At 44.3% G+C, this 12,607-nt stretch overlaps 1 protein-coding gene across 1 annotated transcript in view; it reads right to left on the bottom strand.

Moving 5' to 3' along the window:
* Window positions 1–9,272, bottom strand: part of ACY3 (aminoacylase 3) — a 41,214-nt gene extending 31,942 nt beyond the window's left edge. The window contains exon 1 of the mRNA XM_089683704.1: window positions 8,981–9,272. The gene's annotated coding sequence lies outside the window, so the exon portion shown is untranslated. The remainder of the gene's footprint in view (window positions 1–8,980) is intronic.
* Window positions 9,273–12,607: the final 3,335 nt, after the last annotated feature.

Here is a 12,607-nt window from a genome sequence, read left to right as displayed (position 1 = left end):
TTAGTTTATTTATTTTGAGGTACTAAGAGTAGAAGAGGGCATATTGGATTGAGGAACATTGAGAATTTACGGAACACTAAGAACTGGTTGACTATAAGAAGACTCCAGTAGGGTGTAGGGAGAAATTTTGAAGGATTTTCAACATTTTTATATATACAGTATATATATAGTTGGACATTGGGGTATTTTGAACATATCATTCATGGTGACCGATATTGTCTGCATTTAGATCTGTAACTTCCAGGGTGGAAGTATTTATCGTAACGGTCCATGGGTTATTGTTTCATTTTTAGGTAGGTGTGGTTTTGTCATATAATGTAAAGGATAAGGCTTTCCTAACTCCATCTCTAGATTGGAAATCCACCATGCCAGGGAGAGCCTGGCTTTGAGGATTAGACACACAAGGTAATCCAAGGACTGAATCTGTTTGTCCCTTGAATGTTGAATTGTAACTGTCTGTAATGAAACTGGGTGCATGGTACTGTGGGCCTGAAGGGCCCTGGCATGAAAATAAAGGAACAGAAGTTTTCCTGCAGCAGAAAGGTTCTGAACAAGGATCAGACCCAAGTACTCCAGTCTTTGAGCTGGGTTCAGCAATTAGTTCTGGAGGTTGAGGATCTAACCAAATCACTGCAGAGTCTGTACTATCTGTTGGAACAGGAAGGATTGGTTCTTTACTGGATATCATCCAGATACCCCACAATATGAATCTCTTGAGATCAGATTAGAACCAAACACAGGGCAAGCACTTTGGCGAAAACCTGCAGAGCTGTGGACAGGCCAAAGGGAGTGTAATGAGCTGGTAATGCTGATCGCCCACTGCAAAACCAGATACTGAGGTGGAAAAATGGGATTGTGCAGATAAGCATCCTGGATGTCTATTTAGGCCACAAAATCCTCCAGAAAGAGGGAGGCATTGACTGACCTGGCATTTTCCATGAAAAACTTCTGAACCCATAGAAACAAGTTGAGCATTTTCAGATCCATAATGGGCAAAAATCCTCAATTTCATTTGGGGACAGTAAAGGATTTCAGGTACAAACTTTATCGTTATCTGGTTGGTGGTACAGGGGTAATGACTCCTTGATCCATCACTGTGAAGAGGCCCCAGTCTTGGCTAGTTTGGAAGGTCAGGTTTGCTTGCAAAAGTATGTTCCTGTATTAGACTTAACATTGAAAGACGAGGAACGAAAAGAAGCCTTTCTCCACAATAGTAGACCTACTGTTGGAGGTGCAAGCCTTTTTTCTTCTGGGGAAAGAGAGTGCTCCTACCCACTGTGATCTTCTTGATATACTTATCCAAGGAGGGACAAAACAGGTATTTACCTTCAAAAGGTAAGCACTCAAGGGTTTTCAAGGGAATTCTGCTGACCAGCATTTAAATTATAGGATCCTATGCATGTGTACAGAGAGAATGCTCATCCTAGAAATGTATCAGCCAAGCCATTCGCTCAGTAGCATAAGGCTAAAGGCAAAAGCTCCAAAAACTATGGCCAGAGGAATCTTTAAGAATGACAGCAATAGTCTTCCAGGCTGCCATACACACAACCACAGGTTGTATGGCAGGGCCCATCAGCATAAAAATAGCCTTAAGGAGAGCATCCAATCTTATATCAACTGGGTTTTTCAACACAGAAGTATGCTCCAAATGGTCAAATCCACCAGAGGAATTGCCATTTCCTAAAAAAAAACATTGTGGGAAAGAATCCCACTTTAAAAAGGAAGGATGAAGCAGGTGTGACCAATGGCCTGGCTGAGTGACCAAAGGAAGGGAATAGGAAAGACAGCAGCCATCAAAGGATAGGGTACTGAGGCCCTGAACTGATATACTACCACTTCCAAGGGAGCTAAAGGCTGAGTTTAAGCTAAAAAACGCTTATGTTTGTGCTTACAGACTGCTATTCCTATAAATAAAATGTCCCCAGTGGGGTTACTCACAATCTTCAAAGCAGTGGAGAAGGAGGGGGAATACCTCATTGCAAACACCTGTATGCTGCCAAAACTCAGAATTAGCGAGTAGAACTGATCTTCAATGTGCCTTCAAACAGGAGAGCCAGGAACCAGGAGCTGTGGCTCGGCCAGCATCTTGAATCCAAAGAGGAAGAGGCAGGCAGAAAAGTCCAGTAACCTCACTTGGAACAAGGTGGCGTAGTGCTGAATGTGCTTCAAGCCACGCAGGAGCAGTGGCAGTACTGTGCCACTCAGGGCGGTGTACTCACAGCAGTGATACGCTGGTGCCCCCCATTGGAAGGGTAGAATGCAGATTCGCCATACCCCCAGAGGGGAAACTAACTAGGCACTTGTGGGTGAATGTTTAAAGGGTTTCCGCCTTGTATTCGCAAAATCAGTAGCAGGAATGAGGGGGCTTTAACCTTTTCCTGGCTTTGCCTCCATTATGGGCATACTCCCATAGGGGTCTTCAGAGACTAGGCTCTATGCCAGGTGGACCACAGCTTTTGACCTATAAGCACTTTGCAGCTAAATCCACAAGTTGCACTACACGCCAAGGGGAGCTCGCACAGCAGGATCCAATGCAAAGCAAAATGGCAGGCTGATCCCACATTGTCACCCAAACTTTGCCCAGGAGTTTACTGATTTGGAAGCTACATGTAGAGCTGAGGCTATGGTGTAGCTGTGTGATGAAGAAATCATCTTTGGAAAGTTGAGATAGTAGAGAAAAAAACCAGAGGGCCCTACTCCAACAGAATTAAGCGTATTTCTGTGCACAGTATTTGTCTACAGCAGAGGTGTCCAAACTCTTGACTTTCCTGGGCCACATTGGAAGACAAGGCATGGTCTTGGGCAATATGTGAAATAAGGATAGCTGATGAGCAGAAAAATGGGGCAGATCACAAGTTAACGAACACTGATATACCGTATTTTTCGCTCCATAAGACGCACCTAGGTTTTAGAGGCGAAAAACAAGAAAAAAAATTTTCTGAACCAATGGACTGCAGACATAGTACAGGAAATGACCAGAGACTGTGGACATAGTACAAGAGATGACCAGAGACTGCGGACGTAGAACAGGAGATGACCAGAGTCTGCGGACATACTACAGGAGATGACCAGAGACTGCGGATAAGTGGGTCTATATAGCAACCACACCTGGAAGATGCGCAGATTGCTCCACATGTGTTGCTAGCCAACACTATGGCCGAAAAGACTCTGCCATGGAAGAAGCCCCTAGTACTGACCAACACAGGAACCCGTTATGCTTCTGTACTGGGTTTCACCCTCTGTCAGGTCAGTTCCCGGGAGGAGCTGTGGGTACTCTGTCTGCTATGCCACCTACCATGCCCATTATTTGGTCTGTGATTTACCTCTGTTTCAGCAGATGGTCGAGGAGGAGAAGCCCTGCATCACTGGGCCACACAATCTGCCAGGGTTTGCTGCTGCCACTGAACAAGACAGCACCCCTGAACCTCCAGCCAAGATACTGCTGCTTTGATCAACTCCTTCATCTGGGAAGACCTCCCCCGATAAAACTGGAGTTGAGCTGCCATCCCGCATCTCTGTAACAGAACCTTCTCCCGCCAAACAAAAATCACAGGAGGTCTGTAAGGGAACTCCTGTACGGCAACTGGTTAATAGAAATGAGCATAGGCTCAAGCATGTGCGCAAAAATGCGTGCACACGGGTGCACACACGTGGGAGCGTGCCCACTGTTTCTGGCGCTAGACAGACTATTTAAAGGAGGCTCTTACTCTCTGTCAGTGCTGACTGGTCTTCAGCTAACTTCCTGTTTCCTGCTGTATCCTGTGTGTATCAGTTACTGACCCGGCTTGCCATTGACCTGCTCTTGGATCCTATTTATGCTTCTGCTCATCGGTTTCTGATCCTGGCTTCCTCCTGACCACATCCCTGTCTGATGTTTCGGTACCTCATCGCTTGCTCGTTGCTGACCCTGGCTATTACTCTGACTATGCTTCTGGCTCCAATTTTGGCTCTTCAGTCCCGCCGAGTGCCTGTCCTGTCTGTCATTACATCAGCTCTGGTTGTCACGGTGTGTTCTGGCCTCACGCTTATCAGAAGTTCCGGCAAGCCACGTACACAGATCTTGCAGTTCCAGTGGAGTGCGTCTTTAACCTCAGCTGGCCGTTCTGGCATCTGTGTTCCTGACTGGATGCCCTGTCTGATTTACCAAGGGTACATCACCAAATATTTGCACCCTCCCAGATGACTATCTGCAGCAGGGGTCCCTTTATTACAAAATGCGGATCACCCATTTGTCACAATTACAGCGTTACATGTAGAAGTATGTGAATGCCTGTTACCAGAGGACTCTCAATTATGTGCCAGAGCAGCTGTTCCTGAGGCTGGAAAAGGAAAGGTCCAAAATCTACTGGACAGCTGTATAGAAGAAGTGGTCCCTGAGCATATGCGAGACTTCTCAAAACTTACCGAATATATTGAGGCTGAATTCCATAAGCTTTACAAGGACTATAATATTGGGAGACACATCTACATGGACAGAATAGAAATTGTGAAGCTGGATCACCACCTCCCAGTTGTGCATCGGGTTCAAGGGACTCTCTCTGTCACGGGTAAAACAATATACCTGCCCGACCCAGACTATTGTGTGTAATTGTTGTTTTTTTGTGAATACCCTTGTTATGTTTGCTTTCATCAGCAGTTTATTAATGTATTGGCTTGTGTTAAACTTGGGGTAGATGCTGCCGGGATGGTCAGCTTCAAAGGGGGGTGGAATGTAAGCAGGTTAGAATTAGGTAGGTGCTGTCCTGGCCGGAAGAGTATGGGTTAATGTTCTCACTATCCTTTTGGCGGGATTCTTGGGTCTGACCCACTGCACCTGTGTCTATAAATTGGGATAGTAGGCCACGTCTAGCCCACTCATTGGTTGGCCGATGGCCTGAACCCTTGCCCTTGGTCTAGAGTCTGGAGGATCTACTGTGAGAGAAGACGAGTTCAATTCTCTGACCCTAGCCGTCTGCTTGGAACTCCGAAGATAAAGACACCTGGAAAAGATGTAGAGATGGACAAACACCTTACACATTGTAAAAGACTTGGTGTTTGCCCCGAAGAGACCAACTTGTGGAACTGGCCTCTGTTGGATGATGCAACTACATGGATTCACCTCTGCTGGTATACTGGGACAGCACATAGCCTGATTAGGATTAGGGACTAAGGACTAGGGATTTAGGAAAATGGACTGTTGTGTTGGACTTAGTAATGGTGCACTTTTTCCAGTCAAGCATTGAAACTTTGCCTTTTGCCTGGTCTAAAGTTACTCAAAGGGGTGTAAAGCAAGTAACCGGCACAACCTTTCACTTAGTCTACAGCTCGGGTCACTAGCACATGTAGAACAGAATTGAACTGCAGAGGTCTCCTTCCTGTACAGAGGTATGGAAGCTCAAGAGTTAAAGTCAAGTGCACGTTTGGAGCCCACGCTATGTGCACAGTGGGGTTCCTTGCTGTTACCAGGACCGCTAGATGGGAAACACTGGACAGGTGGTTGTGGTCGGTGTTTGGCAAGGCCCATGTAATTGCAAGATACAATGGAAAAAGCACATTTGCCCGGGGACCCGAGAGTAACTGGACAACAGTTGTCATGCTAGTGTGCATGGCAGACGCTCATCCATAAAAGTAGAGGCCCGACTTAAGGTCGAGTATTCCCTAATGGCAACTTCAGCCTTGTCCCAGGGCATTGGTGAAAATGGCACTAAAGCGAAGGTACCCCATGAGTGTGAAGTAGAGAGAGAAACCCTATACAAGGTGCCTAGAGTGGCCCAGAAGAACCCACCCTGGGGGGTAGGCCTCTCATGTTTTCCAAACTTGGTGCCCAACGAGTTAATTGGAAAACATGGAGGACATGACAAACGACCACCACCCTGCTACCTCCTTACCCTGCCCCTGCTTACAGGCCAACAGACATCCTGGCTGTACATCTGTGCCTGTGTCTAGGGCTGCTCATGCGTCCCTGTATGCATGTAACTGCTCGGATTTGCATATAGCCACAGTGTCTCTTAGCCTGTCATGGGTTTGTACAGGCTGCAGGCCACAGCCCTACACTAACACCGTCTACAGCTCTCTGTGCCCATTTGAATGAGCCCCAGTTTGACAGCTTAAGTCCTATTCTTGTATTCAATCATAAATGAAAGCTACTATTGTTGATTTTATTCATAAAAAGCAATTATTTTTCAAATATTTTAGCTCCTTATGAATGCCCCATTCATGTGTGGTGCGTTTATATTAAGCGACAGCATAGGGCACCCCAGTCTTTTGCACAGGCTGCATTACATGTAACAAACGCACCAAAGTTGCTCCTTTTTTTGCACAGTGAGCCTTTGCACTGCAATTTGTACCAATTTTTTTGGGCTTTTTGTTGCAAAACATGCAACTGCTAGCCACATTTGGGGTGTCATTAAAAAATAACGGCACCACAAACTTCTGAACCCGTAGGTATGAATGTGGCCTCATTGAGGGCTCATTCATACTTGCAGCTGGGGGGTGGTAAAAGTTGCTGGTTGAGCTGCAATTTTACCGACGTATGACAGCCCCTTTTAACTTAAGAGTGGCCAGAAGCAGTCACATGCTGCTGCAAAAATGATACCTCCTGTAGAGTTCAGAGGGTGGTGCTGCCATCTAACGGGAGCCCTTCAAGTAAATAGGGCCACATCACAACCAATCTGCAACCGTGTACAGTGCATGTGGTTATGGTGTGATGGTGCAGGCTTTTAAGGGGTAAACAGGTGGCAAGGAGGCTACATATCGCAACCACAGATCACTTTTCAGAAGGGTGGCAAGGACTGTCATTAGTGTAGGCAAGCTGGTAGTGAAATGTTATTAGTTTTTATCCTTCAGTCATCCTTCACTTTCTATTTTAATCATTTGTAGGTAAACTTTTTAAATTGTGTTTATTTGCATTTGAAGCGCCAAATTTAAAAAAAAGCCTTGCACCGAAAATGAAATTCTAGTGCCTTTTTAAATGGAAAATAGAATAAAATTTGTAGTTATCCCTTTTTTCATTTTAAAATGTGTAGCTAAAATGTTAGTTACCCCCTTATCTTTTTTTTTTTTAACTTTCCTTCCCTTTTTAGCTTTTTTTTTTTCATCATTTTAAATGTTCGTTCGATTTTGTAGAGTAGAGATAAATAGCTCATGAAGAGGGAAATAAAACCCAGTGATCCTTCCATTAAGGTCCTTGTTCGGGTACTTCTTGGTAAAGGGTGTTCACTTTCTGTCCCTGCCTCTTTATATTTGTGCTCCTGATTTGTTATCCCTATTGAGCCACGTAGCTAGCAAATATTATTATTATTATTATTATTATTATTAATAATGTCATTCAGTTATGTTATACATGTATTTGAACCTCTACAATGTCCAATAAGCAATGTTTGAAGTAGCGGCATTGTAAGCATATATAGGGCTGTCTATAGATGGACCATCACTAGATACAGTTGGGTTTGCTGCAGTGTATAACACTCCTAATATATACAAATCAGCCATAACTCTATGACCACCCACCTAATTTTGAGCATGTCCCCCTTTTGCCATCAAAACAGCCTTGACCCATCAAGGCTTGGTATCCATTAGACCTCTGAAGGTATGCTTTGCTATGTTGCACCAAAGTCATCAGTAGCAGATCCTTTAAGTCCTTGGTGCCCAATCTGCAGCCTGAGGACCGCATGTGACCCTTTGGTATATGATGTGGTGTGGCCCTTGGATCTCAGCAGTCTGCAGTGGAAACGCTAATTAGGGGTGATAGCACTGATCTCTACTAGGCTCATGTAACATGTTCCCAGTTTTTCGTATTGTATTCTGCTGCATTTCCTCAGCCAAAAAAGTAGCATGCCCATGCTCTCTAACCCTCATTTTGTCTCTTAGGTCTGCAGTTTATCTCAGTCCTCTCAAGCATTACATATACTTAGCATTATGTGCAGCCCTCTGGTGATGTCAGGGACCACATTTCAGGACCCTTTTAGCTCAAAAGTTACATGACATAACTACTGGTTCATGTCATGTAAGTTGTGAGGTGGGGCCTCCATGGACTTGTTTTTCCAGCACATCCCACAGATGTTCCATTGGGTTGAGATCTGGAGAATTATGAGACCAAGTCAACACCTCAAACTGGTTGTGTTTCTCAAAGCATTCTTGGACTGTGCAGTGTGGTGGGGCACATTATCCTGCTGAAAATGGCCACTGTCATCAGGGAATACCGTTTCTATGAAAGCGTGTACTTGGTCACCAACAATGTTTAGGTAGGTGGTACATGTTAACATAACATCCATATGAATGGCAGGAGCCAAGGTTTCCCAGCAGAACATTGCCCAAAGCATCACACTTCTTCCATTGGCTTATCTTCTTCCCATACTGCATCCTGGTGTCATTTCTTCCCCAGATAAGTGATGCACACACACACCCCACCATCCACATGATGTAAAAGAAAATGTGATTCATCAGACTGGCCACCTTCGTGGCCCAGTTCTGATGTTCACATGCCCATTATAGGCACTTTAGACTTCACGGACAACATGTTTACCTGCTGCCTAATATATCCCACTGACATTCAGGTACCATTGTAACAAGATAATCAATGTTATTCATCTAACCCAGGGTTTCTCAGCCAGGGTTCCTCCAGAAGTTGCTAGGGGTTCCTTGAGCAAAGAGCAATATCCTCCTCTCAGATAGGTTCCCGCTGACACCACTGATATTGTTAGCTGACACCATTGATATTTGTAGCTATCTATAAACTAGTAATTCTTCTCAATGACCACAAGTGTAAGGAACATTCTTCCCATTGACCATCACACCAATATATCACGAGCTGTAGATACAGTAATTTTTAGCAGGGGTTCCCCGAGACCAGAAAGTCATTTGAAGGGTTCCTCAGTTTTGAAAAGATTGAGATAGGCTGATCTAACCTGTCAGTGGTCAAAAAGTTATGGCTGATTGATACATACCCTACAGCACAGGCCTATTGATCAAAAGAAGAAAAATGAACAATGGCGTGTCCTACCTGTCACAATGAGTTCTCTTCGTTCACGCTCTCTCCGGACTTTCCCACGTATCACTTGGTGTCAGTGAGATCAGGCATTGCAGCAATGTGTCAATGGAATCCACAAGTTACTCTAACTAGGTATTAACCCTAGGAATTCAGTTGGGGCCAAAGGTCACACGTCAGCTTCAACTGCAGAGCAACGCTCAGGTGATCGCGCTATCCCCCCTCGACCTGCACAGCGTGACTCTACACCATCCCTGACTTCACGTGTGTTTGCTCTCAAACAATGCAGTCATATGACAGTAGCACACATTGTCCCTGCATAAACACTCTACATGCCAGGGCCTGCAGCAGAAATACAATGGAACTCACATCAGCTTCTATACTATCATTTACTACAAATATAACCACATAGCTTGCTGACCATCCCACACCTCAGGGACTGTCCCAGGCTGTACAGACTTGCCCCTGGAAATGTTTGTCACGTAGCCAAAAAACAAAAAAAAACAAGTCTAGTAAGTTCAACCAAAAGAACCAACAGTGAGAGAATTTCAGAATTCGCCATTGCTACACTCCTTCTGAAAATGCTACTTGCCTGGCTGTCTCTGGCTTTATTGCCCGGTTCAAGCATGCAGCCAGCAATGTCAGGGTATGATCAGAAGCTCCGATCTCCAAAGGCAGCTTAAAATCTCATCACAGGTTTCACAAAGTCACAAACAAGCATTTCTTTTTGTTTTTATCTCACAAATTAATATTGGTAAAAGTGGTAATCATCATCTCCTAAATTGTAAGCTCACAGGATCAGGGCCCTCCTAACCCTCTTGTATTGAACTGTATTGTCTCCCGTTATATTATAAAGCGCTGAGCAAACTGTTGGCGCCATAAATCCTGTATAATAATAATAATGTCACAAAACCTGATATAAAATGTCATATTGGAGCAAAGCATCTATAGCAGGGGTCTCCAAAGTTTCTAAACAAAGGGACAGTTTTCTGTCCTTCAGACTTAAAGGGGGCCAGACTGTGGCCATTGGGAGTAGAAAAGGTCCCGACGTTAGTGGGAATAAAAAAATGCCTCATCTTTGGTGTTAGTGGGAGGAAAGCGCACCATTGTTGGTGTCATTGGGAGGAATTGTGCACCATCTTTGGTGTCATTGGGAGTATTTCTACCCCTTCATTGGTGTTAGTGGTGGGGGAAGGGGGGGATTATGCCTCATTGTTGGTATCAGTGGATGGAAATAGTGCCCCAGATAAAAGCAAGCAAAGGGCTGTATCTGGCCCCCGGGCCGCAGTTTGGAGACCACTGATCTACAGTGTTCCGATCACTAAAACCTCATGCAAGCTTTAGGCTCCATACACATGGGACGTTTTAATAACACTGGTAACATTAACTGTGTAAAGTAACATTAAAAACATGAGTTTTTCAGCCTTATTTTAGCGTTTTTTAATTAGCTTTTAGCTGCGTTTTTAGCTTTTGTTTTAGCTTTTTTTAATCAGAAAAATATTTTTTTTTGCTCAACAAAAGTCCAAAAACGTCGGTTTGCCACAACTTACCGCATTTTTCAGCATTAGAGCATTTTTACAGTTAAAGAACTTCTCTAGAAACCCACTAGTTCTGGGTTTTTTTCCAGCCAAAAAACATTGATTACAGTCTGTGTACATGGACACCTAGGATAACATACTGGCTGTAGAAAAAAAAAAAATCAAAAGCCAAAAACAGCCTCTGTAAAAACGTCCAGTGTGCATGAGGACTTGGCATTTTTAAAGGAATGTTCAGTCTTTTTTTTTTTTAAATCTGAATAATATCAGTGATCCTGCCATAAAGGTCCTTACATAGTTACATAGTTCGTCTGGCTGAAAAAAGACAAAAGTCCATCCAGTTCAACTGAAAAAAAAAAAAAAAAAGTTATAATTCTACACCCACAGTTGATCCTGAGGAAGGCAAAAAACCCAGCAAAGCATGATCCAATTTGTTCTTGCAGGGAAAGAATTCCTTCCTGATCCCCCGAGAGGCAATCGGATATTCCCTGGATCAGCTTTACCTATAAATGTTAGCATCCAGTTTTTAGTCCTGGTGCTCCTGCGTTGGTGGTGACTACAAGTGGACGTTTAGCACATGGTTTTTGTTACTTGGATATTTGGATGCATCTGAATATCTGAATAACAATGGCAACGAATTTCAATGAATATGTGGGCTGCACAGTGGCTAAATGATTAGCACTTCCATCTGCCAGTACTAGGGTCGCTGGTTCAAATCCCGGCACCACCTCCCTGGAGTTTACATGTTCTCCCTTTGATTGCGTGGGTTTCCTCCGGGCACTCTGATTTCCTCCCACACTCTAAAGACATGCTGGTAGGTTAATTGGCTCCTGTCTAAATTGGCCCTAGTATGTGTATGTATGAATGTAAGAGTTAGGGACTTTAGATTGTACGCCCCTAGAGGGTTAGGGACTGATGTGAATGTACAATATATATGTAAAGCGCTGCGTAAATTGACAGTGCTATATAAGTACCTAAAATAAATAAATATGAAATAAACTATAATGAAACAATGAATGAATTTGTTTCATTCAGATGTTTGCAGCATCCGAAGTAACCAATGATCCGAACTGATTTGTGAACAGCTTGTAGTTAAGGAGCGGGCGGCTCCTTTTAAAAATCGGTGTGGGGTCCCCCCCAAAAACATACCAGACCCTTATTCGAGCATGTAGCCTGGTAGGCCAGGAAAGGGGAGGACAAGTGAGCGCCTAACCCCCCCCCCCCCAAACCATACCAGGCCATATACCCTCAACATGAAGGAGGGGGTGCTGTGTGAGAAAGGGGGTTCAACCCCCCAAGGCACCTTGTTCCAATGTTGATGGGGACAAGGGCCTCTTCCCCACAACCCTGGACAGTGGGGTCTGTGGATGGGGGCCTTATCGGAATCTGGAAGCCCTGCATCCTGGCCTCCCCCCATGTGAATGAGTATGAGGTACACTGTACCCCTACTCATTCACCAAAAAACTATGAAACATAAATAATATCAATAGACAGTTTTTGACAAGTCCTTTATTTAAAAAAATGTCCAATGGGTGCGAGTGCTGATCAATGTGTTATGGCCGGGGGGGGGGGAGCCCTGCTGTCAGAACACAAAGGCACAGTGGGCGGGAGTGATTGCTGCACTAACATTGCTTATGCAGTACAGCAATCTCTCAGTTTATTTTCGTTCAGCCTGCTGGGTTGAACATAAATAACTGAATGTGTGTACCAGGCATTAGGATAATCAATCCCGCCTTAAAAACAGAACTCCGGTTAAAAATGTTATGTTCCCATGCAGTGGGGCTGTGCCCACAAGTGCTCGTTTTGTCTAGGGGCTCAGGTAAAAGCTGTACTTACCCGTTCTTCTGATCCTCCAGAAAACTGCACTCCCCCACAACTTGTGGTGGACTGTTCCTGCCATCCTCTGATCTGGACCCAGTCTATGGGCGTGATGACGTCAGGAACAGCCCATTCACAAGACAGCTAGCATGTGGGGGGGCAGGAGTGTTGGAGACTGCCCATATGGAAGAAAAATATATTTGCAAAATATTCTTCCCAAATATACATATATTTGAAATGCTACAATTTTGGCCATATTCAATATATTTTAAAATATATTTAACCACTT

This window comes from Staurois parvus, unplaced genomic scaffold (genome assembly GCF_062004578.1).
Source record: "Staurois parvus isolate SC_StPar_1 unplaced genomic scaffold, SC_StPar_1.0 ptg000320l, whole genome shotgun sequence".
NCBI lineage: Eukaryota > Metazoa > Chordata > Amphibia > Anura > Ranidae > Staurois > Staurois parvus.
Note: the sequence above shows the minus strand (reverse complement) of the source record. Positions and strands in the feature narration are given on the sequence as shown.